This window comes from Moschus berezovskii, chromosome 23 (genome assembly GCF_049115385.1).
Source record: "Moschus berezovskii isolate FMDL1 chromosome 23, NW_MosBer_1.0, whole genome shotgun sequence".
Classification (NCBI taxonomy): domain Eukaryota; kingdom Metazoa; phylum Chordata; class Mammalia; order Artiodactyla; family Moschidae; genus Moschus; species Moschus berezovskii.
The window spans coordinates 22,315,852-22,333,492 of record NC_142482.1 but is presented as its reverse complement, the minus strand read 5'-3'; positions in this window follow the sequence as shown (position 1 = coordinate 22,333,492).

The window sequence follows — 17,641 nt, the reverse complement described above, 5'->3', positions numbered from 1 at the left end:
ACCTCTTATCTGTCCTTCTCCCAGGATCTTTCAAATCCCTGCTACCCCAAATGGTGCTGCCATGAATATCCTTGTTTCAGTTCAGTTCAGTTCAGTTCAGTCGCTCAGTCGTGTCTGACTCTTTGCTACCCCATGAACTGCAGCATGCCAGGCCTCCCTGTCCATCACCAATTCCCAGAGCCTACCCAAACTCATGTCCATTGACTCAATGGTGCCATCCAGCCATCTCATCCTCTGTTGTCTCCTTCTCCTCTGCCCTCAATCTTTCCCAGCATCAGGGTCTTTTCAAATGAGTCAGCTCTTCACATCAGGTGGCCAAAGTATTGCAGTTTCAGCTTTAACATCAGTCCTTCCAATGAACACCCAGAACTGATCTCCTTTAGGATGGACTGGTTGGATCTCCTTGCAGTCCAAGGGACTCTCAAGAGTCTTCTCCAACACCACAGTTCAAAAGCATCAATTCTTTGGTGCTCAGCTTTCTTTATAGTCCAACTCTCACATCCATACTACTGGAAAAACCATAGCCTTGACTAGATGGACCTTTGTTGGCAAAGTAATGTCTCTGCTTTTTAATATGCTGTCTAGGTTGGTCATAACTTTCCTTCCAAGGAGTAAGCGTCTTTTAATTTCATGGCTGCAGTCACCATCTGCAGTGATTTTGGAGCCCCAAATATAAAGTCAGCCACTGTTTCCACTATTTCCCCATCTATTTGCCATGAAGTGATGGGACCGGATGCCATGATCTTTGTTTTCTGAATGTTGAGCTTTAAGCCAACTTTTTCACTCTCCTCTTTCACTTTCATCAAGAGGCTCTTTAGTTCCTCTTCACTTTCTGCCATAAGGGTGGTGTCATCTGCATATCTGAGGTTATTGATATTTCTCCCAGCAATCTTGATTCCAGCTGGTGCTTCTTCCAGCCCAGCGTTTCTCATGATGTACTCTGCGTATACATTAAATAAGCAGGGTGACAATATACAGCCTTGATGTACTCCTTTTCCTATTTGGAACCAGTCTGTTGTTCCATGTCCAGTTCTAACTGTTGCTTCCTGACCTGCATACAGATTTCTCAAGAGGCAGGTCAGGTGGTCTGGTATTCCCATCTCTTGAAGAATTTTCCACAGTTTATTGTGATCCACACAGTCAAGGCTTTGGCATAGTCAATAAAGCAGAAATAGATGTTTTTCTGGAACTCTCTTTCTTTTTCCATGATCCATCGGATGTTGGCAATTTGATCTCTGGTTCCTCTGCCTTTTCTAAATACAGCTTGAACATCTGGAAGTTCTTGGTTCACATACTGTTGAAGCCTAGTTGGAGAATTTTGAGCATTACTTTGGTAGCGTGTGAGATGAGTACAATTGTGCGGTAGTTTGAATATTCTTTGGCATTGCCTTTGGGATTGGGATGAAAACTGACCTTTTCCAGTCCTGTGGCCACTGCTGAGTATTCCAAATTTGCTGGCATATTGATTGCAGCACTTTCACAGCATCATTTTTTAGGATTTGAAATAGCTCAACTGTAATTCCATCACTTCCACTAGCTTTGTTCATAGCAATTCTTCCTAAGGCCCACTTGACTTTGCATTCCAGGATGTCTGGCTCTAGGTGTGTGATCACACATCGTGGTTATCTGGGTCATTAAGACCTTTTCTGTATAGTTCTTCTGTGTATTCTTGCCACCTCTTCTTAATATCTTCTGCTTTTGTTAGGTCCATACCTTTTCTGTCCTTTATTGTGCCCCTGTTTGCATGAAATATTCCTTTGGTATCTCTAATTTTCTTATAGAAATCTCTAGTCTTTCCACTTCTATTGTTTTCCTCTATTTCTTTGCATTGATCCCTGAGGAAGGCTTTCTTATCTCTCCTTGCTATTCTTTGGAACTCTGCATTCAGATGAACATATCTTTCCCTTTCTCCTTTGCCTTTTGCTTCTCTTCTTTTCTGAGCTATTTGTAAGGCCTCCTCAGACAACATTCTGCCTTTTTGCATTTCTTTTTCATAGGGATGGTTTTGATAACTGCCTCCTGTACAATATTTCAAATCTCTGTCCATAGTTTTTCAGGCATTCTAACTATCAGATCTAATTCCTTGAATCCATTTGTCACTTCCACTGTATAATTGTAAGGGATTGATTTAGGTCATATCTGAATGGTCTAGTGGTTTTCCCTACTTTCTTTAATTTAAGTCTAAATTTTGCAATAAGGAGTTCATGATCTGAGCCACAGTCAGTTCCTGGTCTTGTTTTTGCTGACTGTATAGAGCTTCTCCATCTTAGGCTGCAAAGAATATAATCCATCTGATTTAGGTGTTGACCATCTGGTGATGTCCATGGGTAAAGTTGTCTCTTGTGTTGTTGGAAGAGGGTGTTTGCTATGATCAGTGTGTTCTCTTGGCAAAACTTTGTTAGCCTTTGCCCTGCTTCATTTTGTACTACAAGGCCAAACTTGCCTATTATTCCAGGTATCTCTTGACTTCCTACTTTTGCATTCCAGTCCCCTATGATGAAAAGGACATCTCTTTTGGGGGTTAGTTCTAGAAGGTCTTGTAGGTCATCATAGAACTGTTCAACTTCAGCTTCTTTGGCATTAGTGGGTGGGGCATAGACTTGGATTACTGTGATATTGAATGGTTTGCCTTGGAAACAAACAGAGATCATTCTGTTGTTTTTTAGATTGCACCCAAGTACTCGTTTGTTGACTATGAGGGCTACTCCATTTCTTCTAAGGGGTTCTTGCCCACAGTAGTAGATATAATGGTCATCTGAATTAAATTCACCCATTCTGGTCCATTTTAGTTCACTGATTCCTAAAATGTTGATGTTCACTCTTGCCATCTTCTGTTTGACCACTTCCAATTTACCTTGATTCAGGGACCCAACATTCCAGGTTCCTATGCAATATTGTTTTTTATAGCATTGGACTTTACTTCCATCATGTCACATCCACAACTGGGCATTGTTTTCCCTTTGGCTCAGCCTCTTCATTCTTTCTGGAGTTATTTCTATTTCTCCAGTCTTCTCCAGTTACCGACCTGGGGAGTTCATCTTTCAGTGTCCTATCTTTTTGCCTTTTCATACTGTTCATGGGGTTCTCAAGGCAAGAAGACTGAGGTGGTTTGCCATTCCCTTCTCCAGTGGACCACATTTTGCCAGAGCTTTCCAGCATGACCCGTCCATCTTGGGTGGCCCCCCACGGCATGGCTCACGGTTTCATTGAGTGAGACAGGGCTGTGGTCCGTGTGATCAGATGGGTTAGTTTTCTGTGACTGTGGTTTTCATTCTCTCTGTCCTCTGATGGAGAAGGATAAGAGGTTTGTGGAAGCTTCCTGATGGGAAAGACTAACTGTGGTGGGGGCGGATCTGGGTCTTTTTCTGATGGGCACGCCCATGCTCAGTAAATCTTTAATCCAATTTTCTGTTGATGGGCAGGGCTGTGTTCCCTCCCTGTTGTGAGGCCTGAGGCCAAACTGTGGTAGGGGTAATGGCAACCTCCTTCAAAAGGACTTATGCCTGCCCTCACTGTTGTATTCAGTGCCCCTGACCCCACAGCAGGCTACTGTCAACCCACGCCTCCGCTGGATACTCCTGTACACTCACAGGCAAGTCTGGCTCACTCTCTTGTGGGGTCACTGCTCCTTTCTCCTGGGTCCTGGTGCACACAAGGTTTTATTTGTGCCCTTCACGAGTCTGTTTCCCCCAGTCCCGTGGAAGTTCTGTAATCGAATCCCACTGGCCTCCAAAGTCAAATTCTCTGAGATCATCCTTTTATGCCCCATTTTTCCCTGCACCATTATTGCTCTGGGCTTCCCAGGTGGCGCTAGTGGTAAAAAAAGATCCACCTGCCAATACAGGAGCCACAGGAGACATAGATTTGATCCCTGGGTTGGGAAGATCCCCTGGAAGAAGAAATGATACCCCACTCCAGTATTCTTGCCTGGGTAACCTCCTGGACAGAGGAGCCTGGCAGGCTACAGCCTATAGGGTTGCAAAGAGTTGGACAAGACTGAAGCGACTTAGCATGCATGCATCATTGCTCTAAGTGATTCTGCTGCATCCGTGAGAGTAGCTTGGAAAACCTGAAGCATATGACCCTCAGTATTACCAGGGTCAGCAAACTATCATTTTTCATCTGTTTTTGTATGGTCTGAGAGCCTTTGAGAGGGGTTGTTACATTTTTCAGATGGTTGAAAAAAGTGTTTTTAAGAATAGTATTTCACAAGATGCTCAACATCACTCATTATTAGAAAAATGCAAATCAAAACCACAAGAAGGTATCATCTCACACCAGTTAGAATGGCTGCCATCAAAAAGTCTACAAACAGTAAATGCTGGAGAGGTTGTGGAGAAAAGGGAACCCTCTTACACTGTTCGTGGGAATGCAAACTGGTACGGCCACAATGGAGAACAGTGTGGAGAGCAGCAATCCCACTGCTGGGCATACACACCGAGAAAACCAGAATTGAAAGAGACACATGTACCCCAACGTTCATTGCAGCACTGTTTATAATAGCCAGGACATGGAAGCAACCTAGATGTTCATCAGTAGATGAGTGGATAAGGAAGTTGTGGTACATACATGCAATGGAATGTTACTCAGCTATAAAAAGAAATACATTTGAGTCAATTATAATGAGGTGGATGAAACTGGAGCCTATTATACAGAGTGAAGTCAGTCAGAAAGAGAAACACAAATACTGACTATTAACAAATATATATGGAATTTAAAAAGACAGTAATGACAATACTACATGCAGGGCAGCAAAAGAGACACAGATGTAAAGAACAGAATTTTGGACTCTGAGTGAGAAGGTAAGGGTGGGATGCTTTGAAAGAATAACATTGAAACATGTATATTACAATATGTAAAATAGATGACCAATGCAAGTTCAATGCATGAAGCAAGGTATCCAAAGCCAGTGCTACGGGACAACCCAGAGGAATAGGGTGGGGAGGGAGGTGCATGGCAACCCACTCCAGTACTGTTGCCTGGAGAATTCTGTGGACAGAGGTTTGGCAGGCTACGGTCCATGGGGTCACAAAGAGCCAGACATGACTGAGTGACTAACGCTTCCCCAAAATAGTTGGAGTAATCCTCCCACTCATTAGCCTATGAAATTACCCAGCCCATAGAATCTAACCACACCACATTTTGAGGCTGCACTCACCCTCTGAGATGGCCCACACTCCGTGGAGTGTGTTTCTCTCTGAATAAATCCATTTCCTACCTGTCACTCGGAGAAGGCAATGGCAAGCCACTCCAGTACTCTTGCCTAGAAAATCGCATGGACAGAGGAGCCTGGTAGGCTGCAGTCCATGGGGTCGCCACTAGTCGGACACGACTGAGCGACTTCACTTTCACTTTTCACTTTCACACATTGGAGAAGGAAATGGCAACCCACTCCAGTGTTATTGCCTGGAGAATCCCAGGGACGGCGGAGCCTGGTTGGCTGCCGTCTATGGGGTCACACAGAGTCGGACACGACTGAAGCAACTTAGCAGCAGCAGCAGCAGCAGCAACCTGTCACTTTGTCTCTCACTGAATTCTTTCTTCAATGAGACATCAAGAACCTGAGTTTCATTAGGTCCTAAAGGTAGGTGTGTGATCTCAGTTGGAAGACTGTGAGTTTTGGCTGGGTTTGAGTCCTAGCCATCTGGGTTAGAGTCTCAAACTGGGTTTTTGCTGGGTTCAAGTCCTGGCACATGGGTTCAAGTCCTGGCACATGGGTTCAAGTCCCAGTCTGAGGTTAAAGTGTTTCAGTTCCATCCAAGCAGAGACCTACAAAGTGAGAAGGAATTGACCATGTGAAGATGGATAAAGGCAGGTGGCAAGAAGAACATTCTGGGCAAAGAGAACAGCATATCCATGGCCAGAGGGATCAGATCATGTTGTTGGAGGAACAAGGAGATGTTTGCATTGTCATTTGCATGATAGACTGTGTGAGCTAAGTTGCTTCAGTCTTGTCCGACTCTTTGCCTGCCAGGCTCCTCTGTCCATGGAACTCCCCAGGCAAGAACACTGGAATGGGTAGTCATTCCCTTCTTGGGGTGGAGGGGGGCAGTCTTCCCAACCCAGGGATCAAACCTGTGTCTCCTGCATTATAGGCAGATTCTTTACCAGCAAGGAAGGCATGATAGGCTTATTTGTAGTTAAACTAAGTTTAGTTTTCATATGAGTAACTGACAATGATATTAGAAAGGAAGAAAGAAGGTCTTATTATTGATTGATTCACTTGTTCATTTATTTGTTCATTCAACAAGAATTGATTGAGTACCTTTGTAGTGCTGGGGCTTCCCAGATGGTGCTAGAGGTAAAGAACCCACCTGCTAATGCAGGTAGATGCAAGAGACACGGGTTCAGTTGTTGGGAAGATCCCCTGGAGGAGGACATGGCAACCCACTTCATTATTCTTGCCTAGAGCATCCCATGGACAGAGGAGCCTGGCAGGCTGCAGTCCATAGGATCCCACAGAGTCGGACACAACTGAAGTGACTTAGCTTGCACTCACGTAGTGCTGAGGATACAGAGGAAAACCGGAGGAGGACTCCATCCTAAAGATGCTCACAGTCTAGTGTGGAGAGCAGACCAAAAAATAACTTCCCTAGGTGTGAGGAGTGCCCATACTGCCACGTCAGGGAGGGCTCACTCCATTTCCAACCCCCTCCTCTCTGGCCGCCTCGTCTTTCTTCCAACTTCCCATGCAGCTGAAAGTGAAAGTGAAAGTCACTCAGTCGTGTCCGACTCTTTGCGCCCCCATGTACTGAATAGTCCATGGAATTCTCCAGGCCAGAATACTGGAGTGGGTAGCCTTTCCCTTCTCCAGAGGATCTTCCGAACCCAGGGATTGAACCCAGGTCTCCTACATTGCAGGTGGATTCTTTACCATCTGAGCCACCAGGGAAGCCCACGCAGCTAGGGGTGGGCGGAAAAGTAGTTTTGGCCAATAAGACATAAAAGAGATCTGCTGAGAAGGGTCTGGGAAAACTCTTCAGATTAAAGGTGAAGCCACAAAGGACATGATAACTTTGCCCCTCTTGTCTGCTTTTGAATGGGGTTGTGATGCTGGTACAGTGGGGTCTGTGGTAGCCTCCTTGTGATCATGAGGTGATAAGCCCCAGCACAAACCTGATCCCTGTTGGTATCACTAAGTTGCTGCACCAAACCCAGAACTATGGCTACCTTCAGGGACTCCTGATTGGGTTAGATAATTACATGTCATTACTGTGGAAGCCAGAGGTTCTCAGCTGGGGGTGATGACATCCAGTGGCCCTTTGGCAATGTCTGGACATTTTTGGTTTTCACAACCAAGGGGGAGTTACTTCTAGGCAGCATCTAGTGAGTAGAGGCCAGGGATGCGGCTAAACATTTCACAATACACAGGACCGTCCACACAACAAACGTCAACAGAGTCAAGGTGAGAAATGCTGCCTTAAGCCACTGTTGACCCAGAGCTTTCTTCTTTGATACAGAGAGTTCAAGTGCCTGCCAGAGTCACAGAAGGGTGAGTTGGGAGCAGAGCAATGTCTACCGTAGTTCACAGGAAAGAGGAGTGCAGGCTTATTCCAGCTGGCTTCACTTACACTGTTTGGCTTGGAGCAAGTTCCATGAGAGAGCTGAGGACTCGAGTCCCTCAGGTGAGACCCCACTGTGGGCTTCTCTAGGTCTAACGTTGCCAGTGCCCATGTGCCTGCTGTGTGCCCTGGGCTAAGCGCACACGTGAATTGCCTCCTCGAAGTTTCCCAGAGATTCTGAAAGGTCCGTATCACTTATTCCTGATGAAATAAATATTCATATTCTAAGGCAAGTCAAGGAAAATTTAAGCACAAATAATTTTCTCTGCCCTTTGGCCACCTCTCTCCCCTCTACTGTGCATTGTGCATCAACCCAGCCTCCCCATTGGCAGAAAGACCTGTGAAACAGGAGGGCAGGGCATAGCCTTTAAAAGAATGACACAGCCAGAAAACACAGCATAACCTGATTAGAACCAAGCAGCTCCAAGGTGGTGGACAAGTTGACTTCCACTAGGTCTTGAGCCTCAGTATACTCTCATTATAACGCATCAGCAAGCCACGACCATTCCAAGGCCGACCGTAAAGGTCAAACAGTGGGCAGTGGCCCAACTTCTGGGGATTCTCACCCCTTCCCCCATATAGTTGGAATACTCCTCCCACTCATTAGCATGTGAAGTTACCCGCCCGTATAAAAACCGACAGCCCCAGACTCTGGTGCCACTCCCGCCTTCTGGGATGGGCCACACTCTGTCTGTGGAGTGTGTTTCTGTCTAAATAAAATCCACTTTTACCTATCGCTCTGTCTCTCTGAATTCTTTCTGCCATGAGACATTGAGAACCCGAGTTTCATTAAATCCTGACACCAGGTGTGTGATCTCAGTTAAAAGACCATGGGTGCAAGTCCCAACCTGAGTTCCATACTTGCACCTGCTCAACCATAAAGAGGAACATTCTCCTAACACCAAGACAACTCCTTAAAAGATAACCTTCCTTTTTGATCTCATAAGGGGCCACCCTGACCCACGACCTACCACTTGTTTTGTGTCACCCATCAATAATACGTTATTAATGCACACCTGTGTTGACTCAGATGGTAAAGAATCTGCCTACAATGCAGGAGACCTGGGTTCGATCCCTGGGTCAGGAAGATATCCTGGAGCAGGGAATAACTACCCACTCCAGTATTCTTGACTGGAGAATTCCATGGACAGAGGAGCTGGTGGGCTCCTGACTGGTCAGCTGTGGGGTCACAAAAGAGTCAGACAAGACTGAGCAACCAGCACTTTCACTTTTCTATTTCAGAAACCTATGTAACTGTGCTTTGACCTCTAATGGGTGGAATAATCCCCAGAGTTTTGCAAGAAGCTGTTCCTGGGTTATAATCCTCAGTTTGGTTTGCATAAAATTTTCCATTTCTTTCTTAGAGTGACTGATTAATTTTTTTGTTGAAATTCCCATTGTACACCTGTGAAAATTGAGGTTCAGAAGAACAATGGGGTGCCATGGTTAATGACAAGTTCTGGAGACAGATTGATTTTAATCTGCCATTTAGCAGTGTCCCTTAAGCGTTTTATCATTTTGAGCATTCACTTTCCATATCTGCAGAATAACACTATATACTTTATAAACTTTTTTATGGATTAAAAATAAATAATTCATGTAAAAGCCCTTATTACGGGGCCTGACAGATGGTGAACACTTCACAAATGGCTGTTGTTGTTCTGACTAGTTTCAATATGCCCTCTGGGGCTGAGAAGCTGGGCTGTAGTGCAAAGGTCAAAGCCAGGTCATCATCATGACCACCTGAGTCAGCTACTTGCTGTGGAGACCTAGAAACAGCTGAGGGAGGGGAGATTCTGGGAGCCGCTGAGGGGAGAGAAAAAGTAACTGAGCCAGGGAAGTGTAAATGGAGACTGAGATTCATTGAGCACTTCAAGTGCAAGGCCTAAATTCAGTCATTTTGCACAGGAACCAAAAGAATATGTATGTATATTTTTGGCCATGCTGAGCAGCTTGCAGGATCTTGGTCCCCTGACCATGGATCTGAACCCAGGCCAGGCTGCCACAACAGGCAGCCGAGTGCTAATCGCTGGACCACCAGGAAATTTCCCCAAAAGACTTCTGACTGCAGGACTTTGGTCCTTGGTCCTTAACCTGGCTTGAGAAAGAGTGAGGTCACGGTCTCTCAGGGACCTCTCATCAAGGAGAAAGAAGAAGATATCCCTCCAGGAACCTTGGAGCCCAAACACAGAGTGGGGGCTAGACTTTGCCCTGGTTGATTCCAGGCAGAGGGTGTAGCTCTGGGAAGGAGGGTGTATTCACGTACTTGCTCTTTGCTCTTGGGAATCACCAAAGGCACACGCACTATATTTCCATAACGCAAATTCTCTTGCCAGGTTGGGGGCAGATTTGTGGGACCTGAGTTTCCAAACATAGGCAGGTGTGAGTGTCTCTTGTGAAAATTCTTCGTCTCTTAAATATGTTGCTCTCCCGCTAGCTCCTGAGACTGGGGCCCTCAGTTCCATCCACCTCTCTTAGCATGTAACACCTGCACTTTCACTCAGGACGAAGTTTATCTTCTGAGTCTCCGTGCTGCACACCCAGGCCACACAAGAAGGTAAATAGACTTTCTAAATAAGCAACTATTCAGACTCTCAGGGGGAGAAATATCCATTTTGTGAATGTATTACCATTTATTTACTCATCTCATTGTTCTGGGCCATTTGAGTAGTTTCAGGGTTTGAGTCTTTGGCTGTAACAAACAGTTCTGGCGTCAGGCGGTTTTACAAATGTTGTTTGGGGTAGCACGTGCATTTCTGTCATGTATGTATCTAAGAGCGGACACCCCAGAGTCCCAGACTTTGCGCTCCCAATGCAGGTTCCATCCCAAAAGTCAGGGACCTAGAGCCCACGCACTGCAGCTGAGAGTTCACAAGCTGCAACCAAGAGCTGGTACAGCCAAAGAAAGAAAGAAAAATATTTAAAAAACCCCCACAAAAACAGTGGAGGTGCTGTGTCACCTTACTAGATATTAGTACTTGCTGGAGAAGGAAATGGCAACCCACTCCAGTACTCTTGCCTGGAGAATCCCAGAGACGGGGGAGCCTGGTGGGCTGCCGTCTATGGGTGTCGCACACGACTGAAGCGACTTAGCAGCAGCAGCAGCAGCAGCACTCAGTTCCCCAAAGTAGCTGTGTCACTGTCCACTCCCACCAGCAGGACCTAAGAAGTCTGACTGCCCCACGTCCTCGCTGACTCGGTATCACCAGTTGGAGAGTTTACAGCTGTAGCCACACACAGCAGCATGGCTGCACCTCAGAAACAGAAACACGGAATAGAGTGAGAAAAGCCAGACATAATAGAAAACATGCCACACGACACCCAAAATAACCGACTAGAAGTCAGGATAGTGGCACCCGTGAGAAGCAGGAGGGGGGACTTCTGGGGTGCAGGTGACGTTCTGCTTCATCTGGGGGCTGGTTACACAAATTTACTCCGTGAAAATTCACTAAGCTGTGTAGTCAGGATTCATGCACTTTCCTGTGGGTTATACTGAAATCAGAATTTCTAAAGAAGTTCTCTCTCAATCTCCCCCTCTCTCTGCCTCTGTCATCTCTCCTCATAGTACTTGGTTGGGAACTGTCCCCACCAGTGGCCCCTTCTCAGCCATTCAACCTGTACAGTTGCACAGGTTCCACACTCAGAAGGGCCTGCAATTGATTTCATGCTCTGCCATCTTTGTCTTGAAATTTTTCTTGCCCAAAGGACCTTTTCTTTGCTTTTGGGACTGAGCCTCAGATGTCACGTAGCCACCCTGACCACGGGCATGCTCAGAATCTACACAGGTCCCCTTCCTAGACTTGGTCTCTGAGGACAGGGTCAGGGTGCTCCTATTCCTGAATAGAGAATGTGCCAAATGTCCAGTTTGGCCCCAGGATGGTTCTCCCTCCTTCAGGAGCATGGAATTGCACTTCCCTGTGGATGGAATTCCTGGGTCACAGGGTAGGTTTGTCTTCCCAGCTGGAACTAGTAGTAAAGAAGTCGCCTACCAATGCAGAAGTCATAAGAGGAGCAGGTTCAATCCCTGGGTGGGGAAGATCCTCTGGAGGAGGGTATGGCAACTCACTCCAGTATTCTTGCCTGGAGAATCCCATGGACAGAGGAGCCTGGCGGGCTACCATCCATAGGGTCACACAGAGTTGTACATGACTGAAGCGACATGGCACATACACAGGGTAGGTTCAGCCTTAGTTTAGTTATCATGGCTCATTGCGTCATTTAAATGGTGCAAGGAAATACTCAATAACAACTGATGAGACCCTTTATGTCCAGGTCCTAGGGAGAGCATACTCAACTGGGGAAGGAAGGACTTATGGAAGAGGTGAATCTTGAGCTGTGCTTTGTAAGATTTGTTTATACCAGGAAAAGAATGAAAATTCCAGTGGAGAACCTAGTGGATTAAAGGTTTAAAATTAGATATTAACATATACATGTTCAATAGATAATGTAGAAATAGTCACCTGAGCTTGTAGTCGAGGTTGAAAAAAAGTGACTTGTGAGGTTGCTTAGATAGTGTGAATCTTAGCAACTCTGCTATGTTGTCTTATAGGCATTAACAAGGCTTTTTAAAGAAGTGATGACTTAATTGTCATGGATTAGTGTTTTTGTGCAGAGTGTTAGTTTAGTAGCAGTTTTAGACATTCTTTTGTCCATATTAGTTAACTGTTGACTGTTATATCCTTCCAGGAACTTTAGGTGTTGTCCATAGTGAACAGAGAGCTAGGGGCTTCCCTGGTGGCTCAGCGGTAAAAAATTCAGCTGCAATGCAGGAGACACAGGAGATGCGGGTTGGATCTCTGGGTTGGGAAGATCCCCTGGAGGAGGGCATGGCAACACACTCCAGGATTCTTGCCTGGAAAATCCCATGGACAGAGGAATCTGATGGGTTACAGTCTCTGAAAAGAGTCGGACACGATGAAGCAACTGAACATGCATGCGTGCACGAACGGAGTTAATGTTCATAGTAAGACTATCATGCAGTGCATGAAGAGTTATGAAACAGTAGATGAGCTAAGTGCTAAATCAGTTGTTGGTCAAGGGTCCTATCAGACCAGACTTGAATGACAAGTGGAACGCATATCGCTACAGTTAAGAGAACAGAGGTATGGAGATGGAAATGACCCTGGTGTGGTCATAGGTTGACAAGAGTAGAAGATACACATAGAAAGGAAAAAGGAGACAGAAACATTTGGTTACTGAGTCCAGGTCACAGTGGCCTTGAGAGCCAGGACTGAGTACAGGACAGTATTAGTGACCGTGAGAATTGAACCAAAGACCTAAACACAGCACATGTTTTTCTGTACATTTTGCTCTTTTATCATGGCTTTCTTAAATGGGCATCAAAGGACTTTTTTTTTTTTTTTTAAGTTTTGAGTTATTTTCTATAATTGTTAAGGTAGCTTTGTGATTTTATGGGGGGATCTGGTTTGGAAATTGACAAAATGAATAATTCCTTCTTGTGTCCTATTTCATTTCATTTGGTGTAATAAGTTGGTTTCATAAGACTGTTAATATCAGTTTATATTTAGATATATAATATAGATAGCCTGAAAGTACAGAAAAGGTATTTTTCATTTAGTTCATTACAAACTAACTGTACTTAGGGATACTTTGGTTTTGAATAGTTAAGCTACTTGTCTAGTCACTGTTGCCATAAACTTAACCTAAGATGTGTTTAGAGCAAGGATTCCTTTTTTAGTGCCATGAAGTCCTTAGCAGTTAGTTGAGATCTCAGGCTGAATTCTCAGAATACTGTTTGAAAATATATAGTGTAAGTAGGATTACAAAGGAAGCCAATTGCATAAAAATAGCTACAACAATCTAGTTGTTAGTCAGTCGTGTCCGACACTTTGCAACCCCACGGACTGTAGTCCACCAGGCTCCTCTGTCCATGGAACTCTCTAGGCAAGAATACTGGAGTGGGTAGCCATTCCTTTCTCCAGGCGATCTTCCCAACGGGGGTCTCCCGCATTACAGGCAGATTCTTTACTGTCTGAGCCATCAGGGAGGACACAAGATTTAGCAACAAGTTGAATGATGTATTTACTTCTTTATCATATGATGCATGAGATAGAGGCAGTTTACAAGCCATCATACTTACATCATACGTCATATATACATACACTTACATACATACATCATACATACAAGCAAGATACTGAGAGCCTAATAGTCATAAAGCAACATGAAAATACACGATTTCTGTTAGTGATTAAATCACAGAAGTGTGGTTAAATGTGGTTTGTTGCCTACAATAATAATTGAAGGACAAGCTAAATTTCATGACAATAAAGATAATTTTACCTGCCCCAGGTACAAAGGTCTGGGGTTAGGAACCCTTAATTTAGGGTAGTTTGAAATGCTCATTGATGTTCCTTTTCTGTCTTCTTATTGCTTTCTCTTTAATCCTGAAACATACAGTGAACAGTTCACATAAAACATATTCATACTATTTTGTGTTATGATGCTTGAGCAATATCCTTTATTTTAATAAATTGCTATGCAATTATCTATATTTACCTAAGTATGCTTTAGGAAATTATTAGTAGGTTTCATTATATTGCAAACATATGTAACAGAGACCACAGTTAAGATTAAGTTGGTAGTCAGGTGTATTAATCTGGTTAATTATTGATGTTCTTTATTTAGGGTCCAATTAATGTAAAAATAATCTAATGATGTGGCACATTTTACAAAATTGTATACTGAAATAGCAACCCACTCCAGTATTCTTGCCTGGAAAATTCCACAGACAGGGAGCCTGGTGGGCTGCAGTCCATGGGGTTGCAAAGAGTAGGACATGACTGAGCAGGCACACACAGATACTAAAACTCTAACTTGTTAAGCACGAATTTTTAACAAAGAACCAGTGCTCTGAAAATCCTGGTCAGATGGGAGAAGAAATTGAGATACTTTTTAAAGTGCTGTAGCAATTTAAATGTCCTTCTTATGAGACCAAGTGTGCGCCTAGTTCTAACACAGGTGTTTAAAATTCTTGGCTTTCTTTTCAGTTTATAAATGAGAGGAAGATTTATTCTGTCAGCGTCATATGTACAGTAACTGTTAAAATGCTGACTTTGGCTAGCAGTTAGGTCAGTTGAAACTTACATTTATTGTTACTTGATTTTGTTGAAATTTTAGAATATTATCTTTCTCAGTTCAGTTCAGTTCAGTCGTTCAGTCGTGTCCGACTCTCCGCAACCCCATGAATCACAGCACGCCAGGCCTCCCTGTCCATCACCAACTCCCTGAGTTCACTCAAACTCATGTCCATCGAGTCGGTGATGCCATCCAGCCATCTCATTCTCTGTCGTCCCCTTCTTCTCCCGCCCCCAATCCTTCCCAGCATCGGATATTAATTTGCTTGATGGAAGGATTTATTTTGTTTTTCTCACCTTATTTAGAAATCATTAATTTTGGAATCAGATTCTTCATCTGCTGAAGAAATGTGAATTTTTTCTTTTTAAAAAATTTGGAAGCATAGTTTGTATGTACCTGTTAAACCACAAATTATTTTAAGTATTCGTTGACTCTTGCAGCCTTCTGAGCTTCCTGGTGGCTCAGCAGTAAAGAATCCAGCTGCCAATTCAGGAGACATGGATTCTATCCCTGGGTTGGGAAGATCCCCTGAAGAAGGACATGGCAACGCACTTCAGTATTCTTGTCTGGGAAATCGCATAGACAGAGGAGCCTGGCAGGCTACAGTCCATAGGGTCTCAAAGAGTCGGACACAACTTAGTGACTAAAAACAACCAACAAAGGGTAGGTACATGCACCATACCCCACATAGCTCTCTGCCCCGTGCTTCCACCTGCCTTGAAAAAACAAAAATTGTGATAAAATATACATAACATAAAATTGACCATAGTAACTATTTTTAAGTCTATAGCCCAGTGACATTAAATACATTCACATTGTTGTACAACCATCTGCACCATCAACCTCTAGAACTTTTTCATCTTCTCAAACTGATACTTTGTACCCATGAAACACTAACTCCCCATTCTCTTCCACCTGCTTTTATAATTTTTTTCCTTGTTTGTGTCTCTTTCTAGCTATACTGTACACTCCATGGACTGTATATAGCCTACCAGGCTCCTCTGTCATGGGATTCTCCAGGCAAGAATACTGGAGTGGGTTGCCATTCCCTTCTCCAAGGGGATCTTTCCCACCCAGGGATCAAACCTAGGTCTCCTGCATTGCAGGCAGATTCTTTACCATCTGAGCCACCAGGGAAGCCTGCAAGAGGGCTAGGAGTGGGCACTGTCTTCAGAATAAAGAAGAGTATATGATGCACCCAGGACCTGGAGAACATGGTTAACATAAAGCTTTGTTTAATAAAAATATGGGATATAATTTAACCCTTGTTTGAAATCTGGGCTGGTTCTTGGACTAATAAATTCTCTAAATTCAGTGTTGAGATAGTACCCAGGCAAAGTTGGATCCAAAACCTCTTTGCTGATGGAGTGGATAAAGCATTAACTCTGCTCCACTAATAAAATATTGACTGTTTGTTATGTACTTACCAGGGACTGCTGCTGCTGCTGCTGCTAAGTCACTTTAGTCATGTCTGACTCTGTGCGACCCCACAGACGGCAGCCCACCAGGCTCCCCCATCCCTGGGATTCTCCAGGCAAGAACACTGGAGTGGGTTGCCATTTCCTTCTCCAATGCATGAAAGTGAAAAGTGAAAGTGAAGTCGCTCAGTCGTGTCCGACTCAGCAACCCCATGAACTGCAGCCCACCAGGCTCCTCCATCCATGGGATTCTCCAGGCAAGAGTACTGGAGTGGGGTGCCATTGCCTTCTCCTACCAGGGACTAGGTACTCAATACACAGAAAAGACTTAGAAAAGTACCTGTTGTTGTTCAATCACCCAGTCATGTCCAGCTCTTTGAGACCCCATGGACGGCAGCTCAATATATTTTCTTTTTTCTTTATGAGAAGTATCACATTTGGCTCCACAATCATCCTCTGAGGTGGTCATTCAGTTCCGAGTGAAAAATAAATTCAGAGACATTGTGTCCCCTGCCAGAGGTCTCATAGCTGGCAGATGGTTCCAGGTCTGGGTGATTCCAAAGCTCAGTGCATTCAGGATTAACTTTGCAATACTTGCCCATGTCAATTAACCAAAACAGGGTTTCTGACACATTTTACTTTCATTTGAGTAAAACTAGTTTTTCTTTTCTGATTACAAGCATGTATAAGTTCTTTTTTAAAAAAATTCAAGCATGGGAATTCCCTGGGAGTCCAGTGGTGAGGACTTGTTGCTTTCACTGTGGAGGCTTGGGTTCAATCCCTGGTCAGGGAACTAAGATCCCACAAGCCACAAGGCATGGCTAAGGCATAAAATGATTTAAAAATAAGATTTAAAAAAAATTAAAACATTCAGGCAGTACAGAAAATGAAACTGTTAATTAAGACTTTAAGAAGGAATTCTAAGGAAGGAATGTTCTGTCAAGACTCATGGTGACCCTACCGGGGTAGCAGGATTTGAAAAGCACGTTCCTCATCAACTCCTCCTTCCATGTTTTGTCTCCAGGTCAGGGATTTTATGTTACATTCAGTGGCCTTTCTTTATCGTCCCCTCCTCCGTGTTCTCTGGAGAGAACAGAGGAGGGTATGCAGATGCTGAATCTACCTCCTACCGTCTCCCCATTTGTGTTTCCCATAAGAACTTCTTGTTTTCTATTCTATGCACTGGCCTTCCTCCAGCCAGGCCTAAGTTTGTTTTTCTGAGCGTTGGTTTCATCCTGGGTGTAATAAGGAAGTTGTCGAGCGAAACTGTTTTTTTCCGGAGTAGCTGAGGTAAGCCTGCTATCTCTGGGGGAGCAGGAAGCAGCCCTTGGGATAGGACGGGCGGGTGGCGGGGGTGGGGGCCCGGATTGGCTGTCCATGAGCTCACCCCCCGGGTGACATGATATATATGGTTCTGACCAAAGCATTTTCTGAGACAACCTGGAAACGGGCAGCATCTTCTCCCTGGGAGAGCTGGAACTACTACCCCTCATTGGATTCACCTTCCAGCAGACAGGGAGTGGTGCCCAGACTTTGTGGGCAGTACCCAACGCAGAGCCCCTT